This window comes from Diceros bicornis, chromosome 34, assembly GCF_020826845.1.
Source record: "Diceros bicornis minor isolate mBicDic1 chromosome 34, mDicBic1.mat.cur, whole genome shotgun sequence".
NCBI lineage: Eukaryota > Metazoa > Chordata > Mammalia > Perissodactyla > Rhinocerotidae > Diceros > Diceros bicornis.
Window position 1 is genome coordinate 26,777,866 of NC_080773.1, and position 27,569 is coordinate 26,805,434.

General features: G+C 41.2%; 1 pseudogene; it reads left to right on the plus strand.

The window, feature by feature from the left end:
- Positions 1-6,232, plus strand: LOC131397664 (myeloid cell surface antigen CD33-like; annotated as a pseudogene).
- Positions 6,233-27,569: the final 21,337 nt, after the last annotated feature.

The following is a 27,569-nucleotide window of genomic DNA, read 5'->3' on the forward strand; positions in this document are numbered from 1 at the left end:
ATGCTGCCACTGCTGCTGCCCTGCTGTGGGCAGGTGAGTGGGCCTATGGGAGATGGGGCCGGTGGTGCAGGGGCTGAGGCTGACGCTTGTTTCCCCACTGGGTCCCTGCTGAGAATCTCAAACACCTTTGGGAAATGCAGCAGTCTGTGACCCTGCAGGAGTGTCTGCATGTCTCCAAGCCCTGCACCTACTCCCATCCCTGGGACTACTGGACTAACTCTGTCTCAGTTCATGGTTACTGGTTCCAGGAAGGGGCCAGTACAGACCAGGATGCTCCTGTAGCCACAAACAACCCGGATCATAAAGTGGAAGAGGAGACCCAGGGCCGAATCCGCCTCTTCAGGAACCCCCGGACCTACAATTGCTCCCTGGATATCAGAGATGCCAGGAGAAGGGACAATGGAAAATACTTTTTTTGGATGGAGAGAGGAAGTGCAAAATAGAAATACAAATCTAACCATCTCTCTGTCCGTGTGACAGGTAAGCAATGGACTCCAGGACACATCACAGGGGAAGTGCATAGGAGTCCTGGGGCAGGGCTGGGTTGCAACTGCCCTCCTTGGAGGGCATTGGGGGTAGAGTGTGTCAGGGCTCAGAGGGAGGAGCTGGACCAAAGCCTGAAGCTTCCCTCAAGGCCGCACCTCACACTCTCCATCCTGATCCCTCTGTCTACCCATCTTCTCACCAGCTCTGAGCCACACACCCCACACCTACATCCCAAGGACCCTGCAGTCAGGCTGCCCCAGGAACTTGACCTGCTCTGTGCCCTGAGCCCATCAGCGGAGCACACCCCCCATCTTCTCCTGGACATTAGCTGCCATCAACTCCCTGGGCCCCAGGACCCATCTCTCCTAGGTACTGAAGCTCACTCCACAGCCCCAGTACAATGGCACCAACCTCACCTGTCAGGTGAATTTCCCTGCAGCTGGTGTGACTATGGAAAGGACCATCCAACTCAATGTCACCTGTGAGTGCTGGGCCAGGACACCTGCGTCCCTGAAGGTGTGGGGGGCAGGAGGACCAGGATGAGGGCCAAGCTTGTTTCTTTTGTCCTCGGGGCCTACCTGAGTATGAGACCTAGAAAGACACAAGCCTGTCCCTCCTGCATTTCTGTGGCTCCTGGGGTTGGGGGGATACCTACATTTATCTCACCCCACCCTCCCCACTGACGGGGGAAAACCTTTTTCTCATCCTAGGTGCTCCAGAGAACGCAGAAGTCAGAGTCTGCCTACGGGATGGCACAAGTAGGAAGGAGCCCTCTCATGGGGCATTGACTGGAGTGGGGTCTTTGCCAAGCTAGGTCAGAGCTGGACTTTCAGAGCTCAGATGGTGGGTCTGGGGTTGGGGGGCTGCGTTTAGACACAAGAAGAACCTGTCAGGCCTCCTCCCCCAAGATCCTTCAGCTGTGATCTTGCCAGGATGACCCACGACCTATTGCTGCCCTTCCTAAATGTGCTCTTAGTCTTCCTCCAGTTACCGAAGGCCTTGGGGGAATTTTTTAGTAGACTTTATTTTTTAGAATCATTTTAGGTTCACAGCAAAATTGAGAGGAAGTTGGAGAGATTTTTCCTATACCTACTGCACTTTCCCACAGATGCACAGCCTCCCCACTGTCAACAACCCCCACCAGAGGGGACATATGTTACAACCCATGAATCTACACTGACACGTCATTATCACCAAAAGTCTGTCCTTGATACTAGGATTCACCCTTCGTGTTGTACATTGCTTGGGTTTGGACAAATGTATAATGACATGTATTCATCATTATAGTATCACACAGAGTGGTTTCAGTGTCCCCATAATCTCCTTGGGTTATTTTTTGACCGTCAGTACTCCACTCTCATCATAACTTTTCCCTAGAGCCCAGCTCTCCCACACTGCTCTGTTCCCATGGGTAATGATGTCTGACCCCTCACCAGACAGTGAGTTTCACTGGGGCTCTCTCAGTGGTCCCCATCTAACTGTTGACAGGTGATGCCCAGACACACCTCCCTCACCCTGATGTTGGGTTCCCAGGAGGCATGGTCAGGCATGGCTGGGAGAGCTGTCTGGTGACGTGAAAGTCGGAGAAATCTCCCACTTCCACCCCCTTCCAGAGGCATGAAAGACCACCTTTGACCTTGAGTGACAGGGCCAGTGGAGGACAGGTGAGGAGATTCAGACACCCTCCCTGGGAGAAAGGAGGGCCAAGGCCTTTCAGCCTCCCATAGGGCTCTGCATGTGTGTGTGCATCTCTCTCTCTGGAATGTCCATGAGGCCCAGAGCCTCAGGCTCCTGCTGCAGCCATACCTGTGGGCTGTTGCTGAGAGACCATGGATGGAGAAGAAGCTGGGTCCCAGAAGAGATGGAGTTTGCTGGACAGGATTGGGGGGCCTGGATATGTGGTGTCACATGGACCCTGTCCTTCTGAAGAGGGCTGAGGTCCTATGATGGGTGGGAAAATCTAGGTGCTGAACCCTGGATGGGGTGTGACGTGCCCCTCTCTACGTGTTGGAGAAGAAAGTGACACAAGTCTGTTCATCAAGATTGGAGTTCACCCCAAGTCTCTCTTGTCTGCAGGGGAACCAGGGACCAGAGCAGGAGTGAATCAGGGGGCCATTGGGGGATCTGGTGTCACCGCACTGCTCACTCTCTGCCTCTGCCTCATCTTCTTCATGTGAGCTGGGTTGGGTGTGGGCCAAGTCGTGGTGAAGAGGGACCTGGATGTCTTGTGAGGACCCAATGCAAGGGTGGGGGGTACAGTGGTGGTGAGAATCCAGCTTGTAGCCTCTGAGCCAGGCATGAGTGTGTTCCCAGCCCTGGTTCCAGACTTCCAGGAGTGAGGGGACCTTTTTATAAAGTCTTGTTATGAAGGGCCTCAGCTCACCCCACCATCGACCTGCCTTAGTCACTTATTCCAGCCTCAAAAGAGTGACCCTGTGTCGTAGACCCTGGTGTCTCTCATCAGAGTGAATGCCCGCAGGAAGAAAGCAGCCAGGACAGCACTAGGTGTGCATGACATCCACTCTGCCATTGTGCCAGCTTCCTTGGTGAGTGATATGGGTATCCTGGCATGCAGTCTGCCCTCTACATCTCTCCGGTGTGGCCAGCAGTCATGCTCCATTAGGCATGACCAGAAATAAGCTCATCACCTTCCTGTTTGTTTGAAAATGTAGCTTTTATTGTTACAGGTATGCACCACATAATGATGTTTCAGTCAACAACGGACTGCATATATGACAGTAGTGCCATAAAATTAGTACCATACAACCTAGGTGTGTACTGGGCTATACCACCTAAGATTTTTTTTTTTAACAGACATGTACTGACGCTCATTTTAATGAGATCACCCTGGATGCTGTGTTAAGAGATCCTGCAGCAGGATAGGGTAGAAGAGAGGAGAATAGATAAGGATGACACTCAAATAATCCAGGCAGGAGATGATGCAGACTGTATTAGTTTGCTGGGGCTGCCATAACAAGATACCATCAGCTGGGTTGCTTAAACTACAGACATTTGTTTTCTCGCAGCTCTGAAGGCTGGAAGTCCAAGATCAAGGTGCCAGCAGGGTTGGTTTCTCCTGAAAACTCTCTTTGCTTACAGATGGCCACCTTCTCACTATGTCCTCACGTGGTCTTTTCTCTGTGCACACTCACCCCTAGTATCTCTTCTTCTACTTATAAGGACATAAGTCATTTTGGGCCTTGCCCTAATGCCCTCCTTTAAACTTTATTACCATTATAATGGCCCTATCTCCAAATACAGTGACATCAGGTGTTAGAGTTTCAACATATGAATTTGAGAGGACACAATTCAGTCTATAAGACAGACATAGTCCAGAGTAACAATGATGAATGTAGTGTGAAGAAGTTAGGTTCTGGATACCTTTTGAAGATGGAGCCAACAGGATTTGTTAAGGAAGTGATAGAGTGCATGTGGATTATGATCAAGGATAACTCACTACCTCTAGCTCATCAGTGTCATAGATGTCAAAGATGACACCATAGATGTCCATAGATGTCATAGGCATCTGTAGAGTTTATAGATGTCCATAGATGTCAAATATGACTCCATAGATATCATAGGTGTCTGTAGATGTAATAGATGACACCAAAGATGATGTAGATATTCTTTGGCATCATAGATGTCATACATATTCATAGATGTTAAGATGACCATAGATATCATAGATGTCTGTAGATGTAAAATATGACTCCAGCGATGTCAAATATGAGTCTGTAAATGTCTATAGATATCATAGATTTCCATAGTGGGAAAACATGACACCAAAGATGTCCATAGATAGCAATAGATGTCATAGATGTCCATAAATGTCCATAGATATCAAAGATGAATCTAAAGTGGTTACCCTGAGCAACTTAAAGAATTGAATTGCCAATTCCTGAAATTGCCAACTCCACAGGAGGAGTACATTTTCAAGAGGGGATGAAATTTTATTTTGATTAATAAAAGTTTGAGGTGCCTCTGAGATGTCCAGGTGAAGATGACAAGTAGATGGCAAAAGTTTGGAGCTCAGGAGAGGGATCCATGTGCAAGACACAGAGATTTGGGAGTCCTCTGCATCAAGGTCTGATAGTGGATGAAACCACAAGGAAGAAAAGGGGTCCACGGGAAGAGCCTTGGGACCCTGCAGCAATTAGAGTCAGAGAGATAGGGTTGAAACAGCAAGAAGACCATTGAGAAAAAATAAATGACCAAGAGGGTATAGGGCTGGGTCCTGGTGAGGTGGAGAGAAGGGGAGATGGAGCTTTAAGGAGGAAGGAGTGCTCATTTGTTTCAAATGTTAATAAGTCCGTAGGATAGGGTCTGAGAAACAAGCATTTAAATTTAGCTAAGTGGTATCACAACTGATCTTGAAAAAAGTAGATCTGGCAGACTGGTAGAGGCAGATATCTTGATTGGAGTGAACAAGAGGAGAGGAAGTGGAAAGATTCTTTTGAGAAATGCTGCAGTCAATCCAGAACTGAGAAATGAGTCTGCAGCAGAAAATGGTTGTACTCCTAAACCCCTTGGCTTCCCGGGTGAGAGCACCGTCTTTTGTTTTAATGTGGTGACATTTTGTGGGCTCCTGGATGGGGATCTTCATCCGTGACTCCTTTCTCCAGAGACTGGAGAGAGGCTGGAAATGTGATTAATAACTGATCATGCTTGTGTGAGGAAGCCTCCATGAAAATCCCAAAAGTACAGAGTTCTGGGAGCTTCCAAGTTGATGAACACGTGGAGGTGCTGAGAGGGTGGTGCACTCAGAGAGAGCGTGGAAGCTCTGTGCCCATTCCCAACTACCTTGCCCTATTCATCTTTTCCATCTAGATGTTCATTTGTGTCCTTCGTCGTGTCCTTTTATAATAAGCTGGTACACAGTAGGTAAACTGTTTTCCTGAATTCTCTGGGCCACTCTAGCAAATTAAGTGACTCCGAGGAGGGGGCCATAGTGATCTCCAATTTATAGTGAGTTGGTCAGAAGCACAGGTAACAACGTGGATTTGAGATTGGCATTGGAAGTGGCAGTGGGGGCTTCCCAGTAGGACTTAGCCTTTAACCTATGGGATCTGACGCTATACCTAGTAGATAGTGTCAGAATTGAGTCCAACTGTAGGTCACCCAGATGGTGTCACAGAGAATTCTTTGTTGTTGGGGAAAAAACTCCCACACATCTGGTGTCAGAAGAGCTGTGAGTGTGATAGTAGTGTGAGAGGAAAGGAGAGACACACAGGAGGAGAAGTAGTTTTTCATAAACACCTCCCTGTGTATCCAGTGCCCAGTACATAAGAGAGACCATGATAAAGTAGCTGTGTGACCTTTGGAAGAACCTAACCTCTCTGAGACTTAGTTTCTTTGTCTGTAAAATACTAGTATTTTCCACATAGATCTGTGTAAGTGTTCAGTATAATTGGAAAGCAACCAATAGGTGCTATATTTGTTGGATAAGTGTATAAATGGGACCTTAGGATATGTTTGAAAAATGGAAGAATGAATAAAGGTTCTGTCAGAAACAATTCACTTCATGGATGCTTTCTGCCTTCTCTGTGCCCCCCCAACTCCTCTGCTCTTACCCCCTTCTTTGATCTCCACACAAGGTCACCAGAAGGAGTCCAAGTTAGACAGCCCCTCTGACCCCACAAGCTCTGCAGCGACCACCTCTGCCTTGGGGATGGCATGAGTGTTACATTACACCTCTCTGAGCTTTAACAGTATGAATCCTCAGGAGGGCACCTACAGGACCCAGTGAAGAACAAACCAGAGCATCAGTCTTAGCTGGAGTGTCCATATCCTCTATGGGAAATGAGAGACAAAGGATGATTCTTGGAGACGTAACAGCCCCATAGACATTGGGTTTATAAACTATTGTATGTGATTTTCCTGCTATATTGGAACTATGTTAAGCTTTTCAATCAGAGAGACATGGAATAAAGTCCGTGTTCTATTATTTATTAAGAGAATGACATCAGGCAAGCCACCTTACCCCTCCATGTCTCGATTTCCTGCTTTGTGAAATGGGTATAAGAAGTCCTACCTCACGGATTGCTGTGAAGATTGAATAAAAGTACATATGGAAAACACCCAGCAGAAGTTCTGGTACAATGTGAGAGTTGAGTGTATCCTGATTCCTTCTCCTTTGAAAAGAAAGGCCTTAGTCACATTTCACCCAGAGGCTGGGAGTGTCCTGTCCCAGACACCACATCAGCAACATGTCAGTTCACTCTCTACTCAAAACCCTCTCATGGAGCCCTGCCCTGAGTTGGCCTCCAACATCATCTCTCTCCATTCCTGAATCTTCCCTTTCCATCCAGCCTGCTCCTACTAGTCCTGCTATAGGAAAAATCAGACATTAACATTTAGAAAATTTCTGAAAACTCAAAACAGACCGTAGTCAAAAATTTCTCTATCTCCTCAGTCCAAAAGAATAATTTAAAAGCTTCCCAACTTGACATTCTAAGTCAGCGATCAGAAAACCTTTTTTGCAAAGGTCCAGATAGCAAATATTTTAGGCTTGCACGCTGTATGGTCGCTGATGCAATATTCAACTCCATGTTTGTAACACGAAAGCAGCCATAGAAACTGCAAATGAATTAACGTGGCCGTGTTTCAACAAAATTTTGTTTACAAAAGCAGGCAGCACACGGGCTGTTGTTTTCTGACCTCTACTCTAGGTTGTTCTTCATCTCACCCTGTCTACCTCTCCACTGCCATATCCTAACCCATCAATCCCTCAAGTCATTCTCTAAGTGCCCCCATTCTGATGCACTCTTCACTGTCTCTGTGCATCCACGTCCCTCCTCCAGGAAGGTCCATCACCATCTCATCATTGGCTAACACCAGCTTAGAAATATACGTCTGGATTGAGTATACAGAGGGAAGCAAGAGCTCAAAATCTTCCTCTTAAAAATACTTAATTTTTTAATTTTAATAAAAAATAAGTTTAAACAAAAATAGTCTAAAATTCACCCACACCACCCAGACCATGACAGGAAGAAAGCATTATGCCATAAGTTCATAAAGTGACTCTTAAATAAACAAATGGAAGATTCAGGTGTGGTGTAAAAAATTCCTGGTACCTAACCTCTCCCTGCCCTACATCCAGAAGGGACAGCTGAGTCAGACTTCTGTTTATGATAATGTCAGGGTTGATCATGTGGGTCAACCCACCTGAGGAAAACATTAAAAACTGATGGTTAGACTGACAATTCAGACAAGATGGCATCGACCCATTTGTTCTCTGCTTCTCCTCTCTATTCACAACTATGCACCCTGTAAATGGTGCAAGAGACAACCAAAAGAGAATTCTGGAAGATAGAGAAGAAGCTGAGCTGGTTTAGGACCACAGGACTGGAGGCGGAATACGGAAGCGGGACATCTCAGTACTCCCCATCCCCAACAGAGTAAGGACTCTCAGACTCACCATTTCTCAAATCCTGACCAAGAAACTGAAGGTAGCCAGGCAGACTCATTCCTCTCCTGGATGGAAGTAGAGACCATCTGACAATATCAACAGAGTCCTACAAACACCAGCAGGGGAGATCTATTGGAGCCATAAATAAGTGTCCAGGAAGTGCTTACCTTCCCCGTCAGGCCTGAGACCATCCTCTCCTGCCCAAAGGCACTGGGACGGGTGGACAGAACAGGAGAACGGGATCCAGGCATAGTGTCTGATATTCCTGACCCTGACACTCAGTTTTCTCCTTTGTCAAATGTGAAGAATAGCCTCCTCAATTTCAGAGTTTTCATTTGTTTTGTTTGGTGAAGCTGGCATGAAACCAAGCTTTTTAAAGGAGCAGCACAGAGGCCAGTAAACAGAAAGTCTTAGGAAGAACATCCCCTGTCCCTGTGGCTCAGCCAGATGGGGCAGACAGACATCATCCACAGAAGGGACAATGCCTGAGAGTGAACAGGAGAGGTTGGAGAAGGAACAGAGAGAGATCAGCACCACCCGCACCTGACTGTCTCTTCCTCCTCTGGCTTTATCCATCCCCACCTCTTTGTCTTTCTGGCCCCAAACTGGTACCATCAGCCTCTGCTCAGGTCCTTCTGCAGAGCTGGGAGTTACCTGAGCACAAATCTTGACCCTGTTTCAGCACCACGGACAGCACCAGCTCCTCCAGCCTTGGTCTCCCCAGGAGCCAGAGTGTCTCCTGGTGGATTTACGAGCCCCCAGTGCAGAGTGGGAAGAGCCTGGGGAAGGGTCTGGTGACATCCTAGGTCAATGATGCTGGTAAAGCGTCTGCAGAACCTACCAGGGTGTGCCTCCATCTTCGGACTTGTGTTCCTCATCTCACACGGGTGTTAACTAGGGATTCGGTGCTGTATTGAGGTGAGAGTGGTTTAGCCAGGGGTGTCCCCAGTAAGCAGGTGGAATAACAAAGGCAGACGCGGGTCATCATTGGTAAGAAAGCATTAATCACTTAAGGAGAGAGTCCTTATGGAATTTTACAGCTGTTGTAAGACCTTGGGAAAAATAAACTTTCCTTTTAATTTTGTAGCTGTCCCCCACCCACCCTGAACCCTATGCATCCCTGCAGGTATGCTTTCTGTTTTTCTCCATCTGAGCTGATATTCACTTTCAGTCTGGAACAGGTTTTTCCTCTTTCCGGGTTTCCTCACATTTCTGCCTGGAGCCTTCTGGTCTCTGCCTAGATGGTCTCAACCACTCGAGGGCTCCCACCCCAAGTCTGCCCAGACACTTCCTCAATTACTAACCCAGGCTGTCCTGAGCCCCAGAGTCTTGAAGTGGCAGGAAGTCTGATAGGGCTGGAAACAGGAACTTCACACCCTGCCAACACTCCCCTACCTGTGCCCCTCTGTGGGTCCTCACCCTGCTCAGGAGTGCCCACTAGGGGCTGGCTTCCTCCTCCCCTATGGCCTTTCCAGGATCTACTATATTAGGCAATTGGGGCCCTCCCCAGGTAACCCCTTATCTGAGTCCCCCAAACACCAGAACAGGATTCAATGGCTGGTCACCCTCAGAGCCAGCATTCTACAGGCGGGAGGGAGGGGTGACAGGGTGCTGGGGGGTGTGTGGGCGTGGGGCGTGGGGGGGGGATAGTGCTGTCCGTGGTGCTGAAACAGGGTTAGAATTTGAGCTTAGGTACCTCCCAGCTCTGCAGAATGGCCTGAGGGTAGTTTGGAGCCAGGAGGGCAAAGAGGTGGGGATGGATGGAACCAGGGGAGGAGCAGACAATCAAGAGTTGGTGGTGCTGGTCTCCTCTCTCCGTTCCTTCTCCCACCTTCCCTGTTCACTCTCAGGCATTGTCCCTCCTGTGGACCATGTCTGTCTGCCCCACCTGATTGAGCCACAGGGTAAAGGCGTTCTGACCTCACTCCTGTTTTCCCTGGCAGGGGTGGGGGCCTCTAGAAAAAGAGGGATAAGAAAAATTTGAGCTCCTTTGCCCCTCAGGGCAAGAGAATGTCCTTGATATTAGAGCCCAGATGAAAGGGCCAGACGTGGGGACACCATGATCATTGTCTTCCAAACCTCTCTCCACACCCCCCTGGTGGGGAACACTTTCAATTAGGGAAGCATCTTTACTGAGTTGACCCTGCACTTACACAGAAAAACAAACAAACAAACTTGTTTTTCTTTCAATAATTTTATTGAAGTCCTAATCGTTTATAACATTGTGTAATTTCAGGTATACCTTATTGTTTATCCATTTCTGTACAGACTGCATCATGCTCATCAATCATAGTCTAATTTTTATCCGTCACCATACTTATGTGCTCTTTTAACTCTTTTTCCCACACCCCAGCCCCCTTCCCCTCTGGTAAACACAAATCTGTTCTCTGTTCCATGTGTTTGTTTATCTTCCACATATGAGTGAAATCATGCAGTATTTGTCTTTCTCTGTCTGGTGTATTTCACTTAGCAACATACCCTCAAGGTCCACCCATGTTGTTGCCAATAGAATGGTTTTGTCTTTTTTTATGGCTAAGTAGGATTCCATTGTATATATATACCACATCTTCTTTATTCATTCATCTATAGAAGTGCACTTGGGTTGCTTCCACATCTTGGCTATTGGGACTAATACTGCAAAGAACATAGGGGTACATAAATCATTTGTATTGTTGATTTCAAGTTATTTGGATAAATACCTAGTAGTGGGGTAGCTAGATCATATGGCATTTCTATTTGTAATTTTTTGAAAAATCTCCACACTGTTTTCCACGGTGGCTGCACCAGTTTGCATTCCCACCAGCAGCATATGAGGGTTTCCTTTTCTCCACAACCTCTTCAACATTTATTAGTTTTTGTCTTGGTAATTATAGCCATTCTGACAGGTTTAAGGTGATATCTCATTCTAGTTTTGATTTGCATTCCCCTAATAATTAGTGATTTTGAACATCTTTTCACGTGTCTGTTGGCCATATGTATATCTTCTTTGGAAAAATGTCTGTTCATTTCCTCTGCTCATTTTATGATCACATTGTCTTTTTGTTGCATGAGTTGTTTACATATTTTGGAAATTAACCCCTTGTCTGAAATGTGATTTGAAAATATTTTCTCCCAGTTGTCGGGTTGTCTTTTCACTTTGTAATGGTTTCCTTTGCCTTGCAGAAGATTTTTAGTCTGACGTAGCCACATTCGTTAATTTTTTTATTTCCCTTGCCTGAATAGACTTGGTATTTGAAAAGATGCTGCTAAGACCAATGTCAAAAAGTGTACTGTCTATATTTCTTCCTAGGAGTTTTATGTTTCAGGTCTTACATTCAAGTCTTTAATCAATTTTTAGTTAATTTCTGTGTATGGTACAAGATAATGGTCTTCTTTCGTTCTTTTGCAAGTGGCTGTCCAGTTTTCCCATGCCTCCAGCTTTGTTCTTTTTTCCTCAGGATTACTTTGGCTATTCAAGGTCTTTTGTTTTTCCATATAAATTTTATGATTCTTTGTTCTATTTCCATGAAGAATGTCGTTAGGATTCTGATTGGAATTGCTTTGAATCTGTAGATTGCTTTAGGCAATATGGACATTTTACCTATGTTTATTCTTCTAATCCATGAGCATAAAATATCTTTCCCTGTCTTTTTATATTCTTCAATTTCTTTCAATAACGTCTCATAATTTTCAATGGATAGGTCTTTCACCTCTTTGGTTAAATTGATTCCTAGATATTTTATTCTTTTTGTTGCAGTTGTAAATGGGATTTTATTCTTGACTTCCCTTTCTGCTAGTTCATTATTAGTGTTCAAAAATGCAACTGATTTTTGTAAGTTGATTTTGTACCCTGCAACGTTGCTGTAGCTGTTGATTATTTCTAGTAGTTTTCTGGTTGATTCTTTAGGGTTTTCTATGTAGAGAATAATGTCATCTGCAAACAGAAAGAGTTTCATTTAATCCTTTCCAATTTGGATTCCATTTATTTCTTTTTTGTCTAATTGCTCTGGCCAAAACCTCCAGTACTATGTTGAATAGGAGTGGTGAGAGTGGGCACATTTGTCTTGTTCCTGTTCTCAGAGGGATGGCTTTTAGTTTTTCATCATTAGGTGTGATGTTGGCTGTGGGTTTGTCATATATGGCCTTTATTATGTTGAGACACTTTCCTTCTATACCTATTATATGGAGAGTAGTTGTCTTAAATGAACGTTGGATCTTGTCAAATGCTTTCTCTGCATCTATAGAGATCATGATGTAATTTTTATTCCTCATCTTGTTAATGTGGTGAATCACATTGATTGATTTGCAGATGTTGAAACATCCCTGCATCCCTGGTGTAAATACCACTTGATCATGATGCATAATCCTTTTAATGTACTGTTGTATTTGGTTTGCAAATATTTTGTTGAGGATTTTTGTGTCTATGTTCCTCAGCATTATTGGCCTGTAATTTTCCTTCTTTGTGCTGTTCTTACCTGGTTTTGGTATCACAGTAATGTTGCCCTCACAGAATGAGTTAGAAACTGTCCATGTTCTTCATTTTTTTTGGGGGGGGAATAGTTTGAGAAGGATAAGTATTAAATCTTCTTTGAATGTTTGGTAGAATTCTCCAGAGAAGCCATCTGCTGTTGGACTTTGTTTTTTGGGGAGAATTTGATTACCGTTTCAATCTCTTTACCTGTTATTGGTCTATTCAGATTCTCTATTTCTTCTTGATTCAGTTTTGAGAGGTTGTATGAGTCTAAGAATTTATCCATTTCCTCTGGGTTATCAAATTTGTTGGCATATGGTTTTTCATAGTACTCTCCTACAATCCTTTGTATTTCTGTGGTATCCATTGTAATTTCTCTTCTTTCATTTCTAATCTTATTTATTTGAGCTTTCTTTCTTTTTTCCTTAGTGAGTCTGGGTAAGGATTTGTCAATTTTGTTTATCTTCTCTAAGAGGCAGCACTTAGTTTCATTCATCCTTTGTACTGTATTTTTAGACTCTATTTCATTTATTTCTGCTCTAATTTTTATTTCCTTCTTTCTGCTGACTTTGCGCTTTGTTTGCTCTTCTTTTTCTAGTATTGTGAGGTGAAGTTTAAGATTACTTAATAGATATTTTTCTCATTTGTTGAGGTGGGCCTGTATTGCTATGGGTTTCCCTGTTATAACTGCTTTTGCTGCATCTCATAAGGGTTGGTATGTTGTCATTTCATTTTCATTTGTCTCCAGGTATTTTTTAATTTCTCCTTTGGTTTCTTCATCAATCCAATGGTTGTTCAGTAGCATGTTGTTTAATCTCCACACATCTGTGCCTTTCCAAGCTTTTTTCTTGTAGTTGATTTCTAGTTTCATAGCATCATGGTCAGAAAAGATGCTTAACGTGATTTCAATTTTCTAAAATTTATTGATCCTTACATTGTTTCTCAACACATGGTCTATCTTTGAGAATGTTCCATGTACACTTGAGAAAAAGGTGTATTTTACTGGTTTTGGATGGAATGTTCTGTATATATCTGTTAAGTCCATCTGGTCTAGTGTTTCATTTAAGGCCACTATTTCCCCATTGATTTCCCCTCTGGGTGATCTATCCATTGATGTAAGTGTAGTGTTGAGGTCTCCTACTATTACTGTGTTGCTGTCAATATCTCCCTTTAGGCCTGTTAGTAGTTGCTTTATATACTTTGGTGCTTCTGTGTTAGATGCATGTATCTTCATAAGTGTTATTTCCTCTTGTTGGAATGTCCTTTATATCATTATATACTTCCCCTTGTTGTCTGTCCTTGTCTTTTTTTTTTTATTGATGTATTAATGGTTTCTAACATTGTGAAATTTTGGGTTGTACGTTTTTGTTTGTCCATCACCATATATATGACTCCCTTCACCCCTTGTGCCCACTCCCCACCCCCACTACCCTGGTAACCACAGTCCCGTTTTCTCTGTCCATGTATTGGTTTACATTCCACATATGAGTGAGATCACACAGTGTTTGTCTTTCTCTTTCTGACTTATTTCACTTAACATAATACGCTCCAGGCCCATCCATGTTGTTGCAAATGGGACGATTTTGTCTTTTTTTATGGCTGAGTAGTATTCCATTGTATATATATACCACATTTTCTTAATCCAATCGTCAGTCGAGGGACACTTAGGTTGCTTCCACTTCTTGCCTATGGTGAATAATGCTGCAATGAACATAGGGGTGCATAAGCCTCTTTGGATTGTTGATTTCAAGTGCGTTGGATAGATTCCCAGTAGTGGGATGGCTGGATCATAGGACATCTCTATTTTTAATTCTTTGAGGAATCTCCATACCGTTTTCCATAGAGGCTGCACCAATTTGCATTCCCACCAGCTGTGTATGAGGGTTCCTGTTTCTCCACATCCTCTCCAACATTTGTTGTTTTTTGTCTTGGTGATTATAGCCATTCTAACGGGCGTGAGGTGGTATCTTAGTGTTGTTTTGATTTGCATTTCCCTGATGATTAGTGATGTTGAGCATCTTTTCATGTGCCTATTGGTCATCTGTATATCTTCCTTGGAGAAGTGTCTGTTCATTTCCTCTGCCCATTTTTTGATCGGGTTGTTTGTTTTTTTGTTGTTCAATTGTGTGAGTTCTTTATGTATTATGGAGATCAACCCCTTGTCAGATGTATGTTTTGCAAATATTCTCTCCCAGCTGGTTGGTTGTTTGTTCATCTTGATTCTGGTTTCATTTGTCTTATAAAAGCTCTTTAATCTGATAAAGTCCCACTTGTTTATTTGTTCTTTAGTTTCCCTAGTCTGGGTAGGCATGTCATCTGAGAAGATTCCTTTAAAACCAATGTCAAATAGTGTGTTGCCTATATTTTCTTCTATGAGTTTTATAGTTTCAGGTCTCACCTTCAGGTCTTTGATCCATTTTGAGTTAATTTTTGTGAATGGCGATAGCACATGGTCCACTTTCATTCTTTTGCATGTGGCTGTCCAGTTTTCCCAACACCATTTATTGAAGAGACTTTCCTTTCTCCATTGCATGTTCTTAGCACCTGTGTCGAAAATTAGCTGTCCGTATATGTGTGGTTTTATTTCTGGGCTTTCAATTCTGTTCCATTGATCTGTGTGTCTGTTTTTGTACCAGTACCATGCTGTTTTGATTACTATTGCTTTGTAGTATGTTTTGAAGTCAGGAATTGTGATGCCTCCTGCTTTGTTCTTTTTCTTTAGGATTTCTTTAGCTATTCGGGGTCTTTTGTTGCCCCATATAAATTTTAGTATTCTTTTTTCTATTTCTGTGAAGAATGTCATTGGGATTCTGATTGGGATTGCATTGAATCTGTAGATCGCTTTAGGTAATATAGACATTTTAACTATGTTTATTCTTCCAATCCACGTGCATGGGATATCTTTCCATTTCTTTATGTCATCGTGGATTTCCCTCAATAATGTCTTGTAGTTCTCCTTGTATAGGTCCTTCACCTCCTTGGTAAGATTTATTCCTAGGTATTTTATTCTTTTTGATGCAATTGTAAATGGTATTATCTTTTTGAGCTCTCTTTCTGTTAGTTCATTATTAGCATATAGAAATGCAACTGATTTTTGTAGATTGATTTTGTACCCTGCAACTTTGCTGTAGTTGTTGATTGTTTCTAATAGTTTTCCAACAGATTCTTTAGGGTTTTCTATATATACAATCATGTCATCTGCAAATAGTGAGAGTTTCACTTCTTTGTTACCTATTTGGATTCCTTTTATTCCTTTTTCTTGCCTAATTGCTCTGGCCAAAACCTCCAGTACTATGTTGAACAGGAGTGGTGAGAGTGGGCAGCCCTGCCTCGTTCCTGTTCTCAGAGGAATGGCTTTCAGTCTTTTCCCGTTGAGTATGATGTTAGCTGTGGGTTTGTCATATATGGCCTTTATTATGTTGAGGTACTTTCCTTCTATTCCCATTTTATTGAGAGTTATTATCACAAATGGATGTTGTATCTTGTCAAATGCCTTCTCTGCGTCTATTGAGATGATCATGTGGTTTTTATTCTTTGTTTTGTTGATGTGATGTATCACGTTGATTGATTTGCGGATGTTGAACCATCCCTGCGTCTCTGGTATAAATCCCACTTCATCATGGTGTATGATCTTTTTAATGTATTGTTGTATTCGGTTTGCCAATATTTTGTTGAGGATTTTTGCATCAATGTTCATCAGCGATATTGGCCTGTAATTTTCTTTCTTTGTATTGTCTTTGTCTGGTTTTGGTATCAGGGTGATGTTGGCCTCATAGAATGATTCAGGAAGTGTTCCATCTTCCTCTATTTTTTGGAATAGTTTGAGGAGGATGGGTATTAAATCTTCTTTGAATGTTTGGTAAAATTCACTGGAGAAGCCATCTGGTCCTGGACTTTTATTTTTTGGGAAGTTTCTGATTACTATTTGAATCTCTTTATTTGTTATTGGTCTATTCAGATTCTCCATTTCTTCTTGGTTCAATTTTGGGAGGTTGTATAAGTCTAAGAATTTATCCACTTCTTCTAGATTGTCCAATTTGTTGGCATATAATTTCTCATAGTATTCTCTTATAATCCTCTGTATTTCCATGGTATCCGTTGTAATTTCTCCTCTTTCGTTTCTAATTTTATTTACTTGAGCCTTTTCTCTTTTTTTCTTAGTAAGCCTGGCTAAGGGTTTGTCTATGTTGTTTATCTTCTTGAAGAAACAGCTCTTTGTTTCATTAATCCTTTCTACTGTTTTTTCGGTCTCAATATCATTTATTTCTGCTCTGATTTTTATTATTTCTCTCCTTCTGCTGGCTTTGGGCTTTGTTTGTTCTTCTTTTTCTAGTTCTGTTAGGTGTAATTTAAGGTTGCCTATTAGGGTTTTTTCTTGTTTCTTAAGGTGGGCTTGTATCGCTATGAGTTTCCCTCTCAAGACCGCTTTTGCTGCATCCCATATGGTTTGATATGGCATGTTATGATTTTCGTTTGTTTCCAGATAGTTTTTGATTTCTCCTTTAATTTCATCAATGATCCATTGGTTGTTCAGTAGCATGTTGTTTAATCTCCACATTTTTGTCACTTTCCCAGTTTTTTTTCATGGTTCATTTCCAGTTTCATAGCCTTATTGTCTGAAAAGATGCTTGTTATGATTTCAATCTTCTTAAATTTATTGAGGCTTTCTTTGTTTCCCAACATATGGTCTATCCTAGAGAATGTTCCATGCGCGCTTGAGAAGAACGTGTAGTCAGCTGTTTTTGGATGGAGTGCTCTGTATATGTCTACTAGGTCCATCTCGTCCAGTTTTTCATTTAAGTCTACTATTTCTTTATTAACTTTTTGTCTGGATGATCTATCCATTGCTGTAAGTGGGGTGTTAAGATCCCCTACTATTATTGTGTTATTGTTGATTTCTCCTTTTAGGTTTGTTAATAGTTGCTTTATGTACATTGGTGCTCTTATGTTGGGTCCATATATATTTATAAGTGATATGTCTTCTTGATGTAGTGTCCCTTTTATCATTATATATTTCCCTTCTTTGTCTTTCTTAACCTGTTTTATCTTGAAGTCTACTTTGTCTGATATGAGTATGGCAACACCTGCTTTCTTTTGTTTGCCATTAGCTTGGAGTATTGTCTTCCATCCTTTCACTCTGAGCCTGTGCTTGTCTTTAGTGCTAAGATGTGTTTCCTGAAGGCAGCATATTGTTGGGTCTTGCTTTTTAATCCATCCTGCCATTCTGTATCTTTTGACTGGAGAGTTCAATCCATTTACATTTAGGGTAATTATTGAAATATGAGGGCTGAATGTTGCTGTTTTGTCACTTATTTTCTGGTTCTTTTGCATTTCCTTTGTTTCTTGTCCCATTTGTTTTGGACTGCCAATTCAGTTTGGTTGTTCTGTCTTATGATTCTTCTAGTTTTCTCTTTGTTTATCATATGTGGTTTTGCTTTGATTGTTTGTTTAGTGGTTACCTTGAGGTTTGGGCAAAAAATCTTGTGTATGAGATAGTCCATGATCTGATAGCCTCCTATTTCCTTATACTAAGTCAATTCAGTCACTTTCCTCTTCCCCTTCTAAGTTGTTCTTGTTATACCTTATTCTATCTTGTGTTGTGGCTGTGTGTTTACAGTGATGAGGTTAAATTTATTTTTGGTGAATTTCTTCCTTTGATCTTTGAGTTTAGTATTTAAGTGGTTGCTAACCTATTCTGGTAATGAACTACTATTTCTCTGATTTTGTCTACCTACTTTTCTCCTTGCTCCAAGATTTGTGTTCCCCTTCTCTTCTTTTTTTCAGGCCTGAGGGCCTTCTTGAGTATTTCTTGTAGTGGGGGTCTCATGGCCATGAACTCCCTTAGCTTTTGTTTATCTGGGAGAGTTACTATTTCTCCATCATATTTGAAGGATATTTTTGCTGGATAGAGTATTCTTGGCTGAAAGTTTTTCTCTTTCAGTATTTTGAATATATCATTCCAGTCTCTTCTAGCCTGAAAAGTTTCTGTTGAGAAATACGCTGAGAGCCTGATGGGAGTTCCTTTGTACGTTATTTTTTGTTTTTGTCTAGCTGCCCTTAATATTGTTTCTTTGTCGTTGACCCTGGCTAGCCTTACCACTAGGTGTCGTGGTGAAGGCCTTTGTCTGTTAATATATATAGGTGTCCTGTTGGGGGCTTCACTTACTGGTATTTCCTGCTCCTTCCCCAGATTTGGGAAATTTTCAGCTATTATTTCCTTGAATAGGCTCTCTGTTCCTCTTTCCCTCTCTTCTCCCTCAGTAATACCTATAATTCTTATGTTACATTTTCTAATAGAGTCAGATATTTCTCGGAGTCTTTCTTCATTTCTTTTTAGTCTTAGTTCTCTCTCTTCTTCCATCTGGAGTATATCTGTATTCCTATCCTCTAAAGTACTAATTCTTTCCTCCATATTGTCAGCTCTGTTCTTTAAAGATTCCAGATTCTCCTTTATCTCCTCCATTGTGTTCTTCATCTCCATCAGCACTGATTGTTTTTTCTTTATGATTTCAATCTCTTTTGTGAAGAAACTCCTAATCTCATTGAATTGTTTGTCTGTGTTATCTCGTATTTCGTTGAGTGTTTTTATGATGGCTATTTTGAAATCTCTGTCATTTAGTTTATGGATTTCTGTGTCTTCGGGGTTGATTTCCGGGTGCTTGTCATTTTGTTTCTGGTCTGGTGATTTCATATATTTTTGCATTGTGGTTCCTGTGTTGGTTTTTTTTTCCCTCATCCTGGAAATCTCTGGTTGCAATTTCCACCTGCCGCCACTGTCTGGTGGTAAAGGGCTGTGTAGTCTAAGCCCCCTGCGCTCTGCCCCGGTTTTTCTGCTGCAATCCACAGTTTTTTTTTTTTTTTTTCCCACTGCGATCCACAGGTCCAGTCCTTTGATCAGGTCTGCCGCAGATCACTTGGTCTGGTCTGTCGCGGATCAAGTCGCCTGGTCTGCCGCGGATCGCTAGGTCTGGTCTGATCGGTTGAGCTGCAGAGTCCGGTTTGCGGGGAGGGGGGAGCTCTCTCTTTTTTGCCTTCTGGGTCCCTGACGTGGGAGGCTTCTCGTTTGCCCCTCTTTATCCGCTCTCTGGAGTGCTCAGATGTTGATGGTAGCCCTGTGGCTCCTCTGAGTCCTCTGTGTCGGAGTTTCCCACTGGCTGAGAGAGTCCGAAGAGCCACGGTTTCCCCGCCGAGGGCCACCCCTCCCCCCTCTCTGGGAGCCACGCAGACTGGGATCGCTGATCTGATGGGGAGGGAGAGGAGTTCTCCTTACCTCTCCCCACTTCCTCCGGGGGCCCAGCACGTTCCGCTCTCAAATGTGCGGCAGTGTGGATCCCTCCGCTCTAGCTTTTCACTGTCTGGAATTCCGTTGTTGGTCTGTGACTGTTGCTTTTGTTGTATCTTGTTGGGGGAAGAGTTCACGGGAAAGCTCACTCCGCCATGATGCTGACGTCACTCTGCTGTCCTTGTCTTTTTTTATCTTGAAGTCTGCTATGTCTGTTGCAAGTATGGCAACACCTGCTTTCTTTTGCTTGTCATTTGCTTGGAGTATAGTCTTTCAGTCCTTTACTCTGAGCCTATGTTTGTCTTTAGAGCTGAGATGTGGTTCCTGGAGGCAGCATATTGTTGGGTCTTGTGTTTTAATCCATCCAGCCTCTGTGTCTTTTGATTGGAGAATTCAATCCATTTACATTTAGAGTGATTATTGATATATGAGGGCTTAATACTGCCATTTTATCTCTTGTTTTTGAAGTGTTCTATATTTCCATTGTTTCTTTTCCCTTGTATTTCTGACTTCCATTTCAGTTTGGTGGTTTTCCTCAATTTTCTCTTCATCTGTGTCTCTGCTCTCTTTATTTGTGGCTCTGCTCTGATTTTTTGTGTAGTAGTTACTGTGAGGTTTGTATAAAAGATTTCCTAGATGAGATAGTCCATTTTCTGATAGCCTCTTATCTGTATTAGCATAAGCAGGTTCCATCCTTTTCCCCTTCCCCTTCTCTGTTATTGTCATCAAATTTGTTCTTTTTATGTTGTGAGATCATGGCCACACTGACGTGTTTATAATTATTTTTAATGCTTTCCTTCCCTTTATCTTTTACGTTATAATTAAGTGTTTGCTAACCTGTTCTGATAGAGAGCTATGATTTTCTGATTTTGTCTGACTTTTTATCTCTTTATTCAAAGGGTTGTAAACTTTCGCCTTTCGTTACAGGTAGGAGGGTTTCCTTCATCGTTTCTTGAATGGGACGTCTAGTGGTGGCAAACTCCCTCAGCTTTTGTTTACCTGGGAAAGTGTTCATTTCTCCATCATATATGAAGGATAGTTTCACTGGATAGAGTATTCTCGGCTGAAAGTTTTTGTCTTTCAATATTTTAAATATATCATTCCATTCTCTACTAGCCTGTAAAGTTTCTGTTGAGAAATCCACTGAAAGCCTGAGAGGGGTTCCTTTGTAGGTTATTTTCTTCTGCCTTGCTGCCCTTAGTATTTTTTCTTTGTCATTGACTTTTGCCAATTCTACTATTATAAGTCTTGAAGAACGTTTTTTTTGCATTGATGTAATTAGGAATTCAATTGGCTTGATGTATTTGTAAGTCCAGGTGTTTGTTTACCCAGATTTGGTAAGTTCTGAGGTATGATTTCTTTGAACAATCTCTCTGCTCCTTTCTCCCTCTCCTCTCTCTCCGGAATACCTATAATCCTTATATTGCTTTTCCTGATTGAGTTAGATATTTCTTGAAGAATTTCTTCATTTTTTTAAAGTCTTGGTTCTATCTCCTCCTCTACCTGAAGCATTTCTATATTTGTCTCCTCTAATTCACTAGTTGTGTCCTCCATAACATCAGCTCTACTTTTTATGACTTTTAGACTATTTTTTATCTCATTAATTGTTTTCTTCATGTCCAGAATCTGGTTTCTTTTTAGTTTCAGTATCTTTGGTTTAGTATTCCTTCTGTTCATTAATTTTATTACTGGGCTTATTGAACTCTCTTTCTGAGTTTTCTTGTAACTCATTGAGTTTCTTTAAGACAAATATTTTGAATTCTCTTTCATTTAGATTATAAACTTCTGTGAGTTCAGGATTGGTTTCTGTAGATTTGTCATTTGCTTCTCATCTGAAGTGTTACTATAGTTCTTCAGGGTGTTTGATGAATTGATCTTGTTGTAGTGTATTTGTGGTGGTAACAGGCAACAGATTACGACTGACACTGCTGGGGGTGGGGGGACAGGAGCTGTATTTTCTGATTCCACCCCGTGTGCAGGTAGTTGTAACAGTAGGGCCACTCTGAGTTTGCAAGCGCTGGCCACAGGTGCTCTTTAGGTTGTGCTCACATGGGTGGGGTCTTTGCACTTGGCACATGGGTCATGCAATGCAGGCTGGGCCTCTGTGATCGGCAGGGTACTGGCTGAGCTGCAGCATTAGGTGAGAGGGGTGTCTATGTGAGGGTTGAGCTGTTGCCACTTGGTGTAGAGCATTCCCATGGGCAGTGCTGCTGTGGCACAGCCGGGTTACCACTCTGATAGCTCACTTGTGCATCAGGCTGCCCCCACCTCTTCTTCCTGTTGCACTGACCACTGTGTGAGGATTCACAACCTGGCTCACTGCTGCTGGGGAGAGAGAGATGGGTGTGGATACCTAGTTCAACAGTTTCCCAGGGATGCAATCCGCCCACCCAGAGATGTATGGCTGTGTGGATCTCTCAGGAGTCCCGTTGTGCTGTGTAGAGTATCCTTTGTTGGTTAATGAGTGTTTATTTAGTTTTAGCTTGGTGGGGAGAGACAAAGGGAACAACTCACTTCACCATGATGTTGACATCACTACTAGTTTATAATAGTTTATAAATTTCAGTTGTGTCTCATTATATTTAGAATGCATCATGTTCACCACCCCAGCTAACTACCATCTTCACCATACAGATGTGCCCTGTCACCCCTTTAGCCCTCCTCCCTTTCTCCTCCCCTCTGGTAACCATCAATCTAATCTCTGTGTCTATCTTTTTCTTGTTGTTGTTGTTTTTATCATCCACTTATCTGTGAAATCCTATGGTATTCCACTCTCTTAGTTTGACCTATTTCACTTAGCATAATACCCTCAAAGTCCATCCATGTTGTAAATGGCAAGATTTCATCTTTTTTTTATGACTGAGCGGTAACTCTTTATGTACATATACCACATCTTCATTATCAGTTCATCCACTAATGGGCACTTAGGTGGATTCCAAGTCTCGGGTATTGTGGATAAGGCTGCAATGAACATAGGGGTGCATATATCTTTTTGAATTAATGCTTTTTTTATGGTTCTTTTTTAAATTTTTTGTTTATTGCAGTAACATTGGTTTATAACATTGTATAAATTTCAGCTGTACATCATTATACTTCTATTTCTGCTTAGAGTACATCATGTTCACCACCCGAATACTAATTACAACCCATCCCCACACACATATGCCGAATTATCCCTCTTGCCCTCCTCCCTCCCACCTTCCCCTCTTGTAACCACCAATCCAATCTCTGTCTCTATGTGTTTGTTTATTGTTGTTATTATCTACTACTTAATGAAGGAAATCATACGGTATTTCACCTTCTTCCTCTGACTTACTTCACTTTGCACAATACCCTCAATGTCCATCCATGTTGTCACAAATGGCTGGATTGCATCGTTTCTTATGGCTGTGTAGTATTCCATTGTGTATATATACCACATCTTCTTTATCCATTCGTCCCTTGATATGGGCACTTGGGTTGCTTCCAAGTCTTAGCTATTGTGAATAACTCTGCAGTAAACAGGGGGGTGCATGTATCTTTACACATTGGTGTTTTCAAGTTCTTTGGATAAATACCCAGCAGTGGAATAGCTGGATCATATGGTAGTTCTATCCTTGATTTTTTGAGGAATCTCCATACTGTTTTCCATAGTGGCTGCACCAGTTTGCACTCCCACCAGCAGTGTATGAGAGTTGCCTTCTCTCCACATCCTCTCCAACACTTGTTGCTTCCTGTCTTGTTAATTATAGCCATTCTGACGGGTGGGAGGTGATATCTCATTGTAGTTTTGATTTGCGTTTCCCTGATAGTTAATGATTTTGAACATCTTTTCATGTGTCTGTTGGTCATCTGTATATCTTCTTTGGAGAAATGTCTGTTCAGGTCTTTTGCCCAATTTTTAATTGAGTGGTTAGTTTTTTTGTTGTTGAGATGCATGTGTTCTTTATATATTTTGGAGATTAAGCCCTTATCAGATGTATGGCATGCAAATATCTTCTCCCAGTTTTTAGGTTGTCTTTTCCTTTTATTGATGGTTTCCTTTGCTGTGCAGAAGCTTTTTAGTTTGATGTAGTCCCATTTGTTTATTTTTTCTATTGTTTCTCTTGCCCAGTCAGACATGGTGCTTGAAAATATGTTGCTAAGACCGATGTCAAAGAGCGTACTGCCTATATTTTCTTCTAGAAGTTTCATAGTTTCAGGTCTTACTTTCAAGTCTTTAATCCATTTGGAGTTAATTTTTGTGTATGGTGTAAGGTAAGGGTCTACTTTCATTTTTTTGCTTGTGGCTATCCAGCTTTCTCAACACCAATTGTTGAAGAGACATTCTATTATCCATTGTATGTTGTTGGCTCCTTTGTCAAAGATTAGCTGTCCATAGATGTGTGGGCTTATTTCTGGGCTTTTGATTCTATTCTATTGATTATTTTGTCTGTTTTTGTGCCAGTACCATGCTGTTTTGGCTACTATAGCTTTGTAGTATATTTTGAAATCAGGGAGTGTGATACCTCCAGCTTTGTTCTTTTTTCTCAGGATTCCTTTAGCTATTAGGGGTCTTTTCTTGTTCCATATAAATTTTAGGATTCTTTGTTCTATTTCTGTGAAAAATGTTGTTGGAACTTTGATAGGGATTGCATTGAATCTGTAGATTGCTTTAGGAAGTATGGACATCTTAACTATGTTAATTCTTCCAATCCAAGAGCACGGAATGTCTTTCCATTTCTTTGTGTCTTCAATTTCTTTCAGCAATGTTTTATAGTTTTCAGTGTACAGATCTTTCACCTCTTTGGTAAAGTTTATTCCTAGGTATTTTATTCTTTTTGTTGCAATTGTAAATGGGATTGTATTCTTAATTTCTCTTTCTGCAACTTCGTTGTTAGCGTATAGAAATGCAACTGATTTTTGTATGTTGACTTTGTATCCTGCAACTTTACTGTATTCGTTTATTACTTCTAAAAGTTTTCTGGTGGATTCTTTAGGGTTTTCTATATATAGAATCATGTCATCTGCAAATAGTGACAGTTTCACTTCTTCCTTTCCAATTTGGATTCCTTTTATTTCTTTTTCTTGCCTGATGCTCTGGCTAGGACTTCCAGTACTGTGTTAAATAGGAGTGGTCATAGTGGGCATCCTTGTCTGGTTCCTGTTCTTAGAGGGATAGCTTTCAGTTTTTCGTCATTGAGGATGATAGTAGCTGTGGATTTGTCATATATGCCCTTTGTTATGTTGAGGTACTTTCTTTCTAATCCCATTTTATTCAGAGTTTTTTATCATAAATGGATGCTGTATCTTGTCAAATGCTTTCTCTGCATCTATTGAGATGATCATGTGATATTTATTCTTCATTGTATTAATGTGGTATATTACGTTGATTGATTGGCGAATGTTGAACCATCCCTGCATACTTGGAATAAAATCCCACTTGATCATGTTGTGTAATCTTTTTAACATATTGTTGTATTTGATTCGCTACTATTTTGTTGAGGATTTTTGCATCGGTGTTCTTCAGTGATATTGGCCTGTAATTTTCTTTTTTTTGTGTTGTCCTTCTCTGGTTTTGGTATCAGGGTAATGTCAGCTTCCTAGAATGAGTTAGGGTGCTTCCTCCCCTCCTCAAGTTTTTGGAAGAGTTTGAGAAGGATAGGTATTAAGTCTTCTTTCAATGTTTGGTAGAATTCACCAGGGAAGCCGTCTGGTCCTGGACTTTTATTTTTTGGGAAGTTTTTGATTACTGTTTCAATCTCCTTACTGGTGATTGATCTATTCAAATTCTCTACTTCTTCTTGATCTAGTTTTGGAAGGTTGTATGATTCTAAGAATTTACCCATTTCTTCCAGATTGTCGAATTGGTTGGCATATAGTTTTTCATAGTATTTTCTTATAATCTTTTGTATTTCTGAGGTGTCTGTTGTAATTTCTCCTCTTTCATTTCTGATTTTACTTATTTGTGCCTTCTCTCTTTTTTTCTTGGTGAGTCTAGCTAAAGGTTTTTCAATTGTGTTTATCTTTTCAAAGAACCAGCTCTTGGTTTTATTAATTTTTTCTATTGTTTTTTTAGTCTCTATTTTATTTATTTCTGCTCTGATTTTTATTATTTCTCTTCTTCTATTGATTTGGGGCTTTGTTTGTTCTTCTTTTTCCAGTTCCTTTAAGTGCATTGTTAGATTGTTTATTTGAGATTTTTCTTGTTTGTTGAGATAGGCCTGTATTGCTATAAACTTTCCTCTTAGAACCGCTTTTTTTTATATCCCATAATTTTGTATCCCATAAATTCTGGCATGTTGTATTTTCATTTTCATTTGTCTCCAGGTATTTTTTGATTTCTTCTTTGATTTCTTCATTGACCCAGTCATTGTTCAGTAGCATTTTGTTTAATCTCCACGTATTTCTGGTTTTTCTGATTTTCTTCCTATAGTTGATTTCTAGTTTCATACCGTTGTGGTCAGAAAAGACGCTTGGTATTATTTCAATCTTCTTAAATTTATGGAGACTTGTTTTGTGACCTAATATGTGATCAATCCTGGAGAATGTTCCATGTACATTTGGAAAGAACTTATATTCTTCGTTTTTAGATGGAATGCTCTGTATATATCTACTAGGTCCGTCTGTTCTAGTGTGTCATTTAAGGCCAATGTTTCTTTATTGATCTTCTGTTTGGATGATCTATCCATCGGTGTAAGTGGAGTGTTAAAGTCCCCTACTATTATTGTGTTACTGTCTATTTCTCTTTTTATGTCTGTTAATAATTGCTTTATATATTTAGGTGCACCTACATCGGCTGCAAAGATATCTACAAGTGTTATATCCTCTTGTTGGATTGTTCCCTTGATCATTATGTAATGTCCTTCTTTGTCTCTTTTTACGGTTTTGGTTTTAAAGTCTATTTTGTCTGATATGGGTACTGCTACCCCAGCTTTCTTTTCATTGCCATTTGCGTGGAGTATCTTTTTCCATCCCTTCACTTTCAACTTGTGAGTGTCTTTAGGTCTGAAGTGTGTCTCTTGTATGCAGCATATATATGGGTCTTGTTGTTTTAGCCACTCAGCTACCCTATGCCTTTTAATTGGAACATTTAGTCCACTGACGTTTAAAGTAGCTATTGATAAGTATGTACTTACTGCCATTTTTTAACTTTATTTTTTCCTCAGTGTTTTAGTAGTCCTTCTCTGTTCCTTTCTTCTTCTATACAGAATTGATGGTCACTTTAGTTTGACCTCTGTCTGAAAGCTCTACTCTTTAACTCTCCTCTCTCATGTTTTTCATATCATATCTAACCTCTTTTTTGTGCATTTGCATCCATTACGTTCTTATCATGGAAATAGATAATTTTTCCTATTTGTGGTCTTCTTTTTTCCCCTTAAATCAGTCCCTTTAACATTTCTTGTAGCACTGGTTTCTTGGTGACAAACTCCTTTAATTTTTGCTTGTCTGGGAAATTTTTGATCTCTCCTTCCATTTTGAATGTTAACCTTGCTGTGTAGAGTATTCTTGGCTGTAAGTTTTTTCCTTTTAGCACTTTAAATATATTGTGCCATTCTCTGCTAGCCTGTAAGGTTTCTGCTGAGAAGTCAGCTGATAGCCTTATGGGGTTTCCTTTGTATGTAACTTGACATTCTCTTGTGACTTTTAGGATTCTCTCTCTATCTTTAATTCTGGACATTTTTATTATGATGTGTCTTGGTGTGGGCCTCTTTGGGTTTATCTTGTTTGGGGCTCTCTGTGCTTCCTGTACCTGGATGTCTGTTTCCTTCCTTAGGTTAGGGAAGTTTTCATCTATTATTTCTTGAAATATAGTCTCTGCCACCTTGTCTCGCTCTACTCCTTCCAGGACACCTATAACATGGATTTTAGTGCACTTGATGTTGTCCCGGAGGTCCCTTAGACTGTCCTCACTCCCCTTAATTCTTTTCTCTTTTAACTATTAAGCTTGGGTAATTTCTTCTAGTCTTTCATCCAGCTCACAG